We start from the raw sequence: 1,851 nt of genomic DNA on the forward strand, positions 1-1,851 counted from the left end.
AAGAGATATATTTCTAATTTATTTTATAGAAATAGTAAAAAAAAATCATTTGGAAATAGTAAAAGCAATACAGAAGGACATCATCTGAAAAATCTCTTTCCTACAATCCCTTCCAAGTAATACAACTTCGTATAATAACACTGTGAAAATTTTAAATATATAAGCTCCCAATACTTTCACTAAGCTTCTATGAGAAGTAAATTGACTTTCTGCCCATGGAAGCCACTGAGGAAGCACCGTTAACGTCTCCCTGTCCACCGCCATCATGTCTGAGTCAGAGTCTCCCAAAGAGCCTGTTCAGCTGCTGAAGCTTTTCTTTGGAGGTCTGAGCTTTGAAACAAGCGAGGAGAGTCTGAGGAGCCATGTTGAGCAATATGGAACTCTTAGCAGACTGTGTGGTAATGAAGACCAAAACACCAAGAGCTCCAGGGGCTTTGGCTTTGTCATGCATGCCACTGTGGAGGAGGTGGGCGCAGCCATGAATGCAGGGCCACACAAGGTAGATGGAAGAGTTGTAGATCCAAAGAGGACTGTCTCCAGAGAAGATTCTCAAAGACCCAGTTCCCACTTAACTGTGAAAAAGATTTTTCATCGGTGGCATTAAGGAAGACACAAGAGATTATTTTGAACAGTATGAGAAAATTGAAGTGATTCAAGTCGGTCATGACTGACTGAGGCAGTGGCAAAAGGAGAGGCGGTGCTTTTATAACATTTGATGACCTTGACTCTGTAGACAAGATTGTTATTCAAAAACACCGTACTGTGGGGACACCTGGGTGGCTCAGTCGGTTGAGCATCTGACTTAGGCTCAGGTTCACTCAGGTCATGATTTCGTTTTGTGAGGCTTTGGGCTCTGTGCTGACAGCTCAGAGCCTGGATCCTGCTTCAGATTCTGTGTCTCCCTCTCTCTCTGCCCCTTCCCCACTCACACTCTGTCTCTCTCTCTCAAAAATAAATAAATTAAAAAAAAATAACTTAAAAAAATAAAATTTAAAAATACCATACTGTGAATGGCAATGACTGTGAAGTAAGGAGAGCTGTATCTAAGCAGGAGATGGCTGATGTTTCATCCAGCCAAAGAGGTCAAAGTATTCTGGAAACTTCGGTGGTGGTCATGGAAGTGGGTTAGGTGGGAATGACAACTTTGGTCACAGAGGAAACTTAAGTTTCCCTATGATGACAGCAGGGATGGCTGTAACAGATTTAGTACTGATGAAAGCAACTTTGGTGGTGATAGACGCTAAAATGAATTTGGCAATTACAACAGTCAATCTTCAAATTTTGGACCCAGGAAGGAGGAAATTTTGGAGGCAGAAGCTCTGGCCCCTATGGTGGTAGAGGCCAATACTTTGCCAAACCATGAAATCAAGGCAGCTAGGAGAGTTCCAGCAGAAGCAGTGGCTATGGCAGTGGCAGGAAGTTTTAATTACTGTCAGGAAACAAAGCTTAGCAGGAGAGGAGAGCCTGAGAAGTGACAGGAAGCTACAGGTTACAACAAATTTGTGAACTCAGCCACGCACACTGGTCGCAGGGCCTAGCTGCTACAAAGACATGTTTTAGACAATACTCATGTGTATGGGCAGTTATACAACAGGTTATTTTAGTTTCTGTTCTGTGGAAAGTGTAAAGCATTCCAACAAAGGGTTTTAATGTACATTTTTTTTTTTTTTTGCATCCATGCTGTTGATTGCTAAATGTAATAGTCTGATCATGATGCTAAATAAATGGGTCTGAAAGAAAGAAAGAAAGAAAGAAAGAAAGAAAGAAAGAAAGAAAGAAAGAAAGAAAGAAGGAAGGAAGGAAGGAAGGAAGGAAGGAAGGAAGGAAGGAAGGAAGGAAGGAAAAGAAAGA

At 41.6% G+C, this 1,851-nt stretch overlaps 1 pseudogene; it reads left to right on the forward strand.

Annotated features, from left to right (window-relative positions):
• Positions 1 to 265: 265 nt before the first annotated feature.
• LOC131513193 (heterogeneous nuclear ribonucleoprotein A1-like) lies at positions 266 to 1,338 on the forward strand (annotated as a pseudogene).
• The last annotated feature ends 513 nt before the right edge of the window (positions 1,339 to 1,851 follow it).

Source organism: Neofelis nebulosa, chromosome 5 (genome assembly GCF_028018385.1).
Source record: "Neofelis nebulosa isolate mNeoNeb1 chromosome 5, mNeoNeb1.pri, whole genome shotgun sequence".
Classification (NCBI taxonomy): domain Eukaryota; kingdom Metazoa; phylum Chordata; class Mammalia; order Carnivora; family Felidae; genus Neofelis; species Neofelis nebulosa.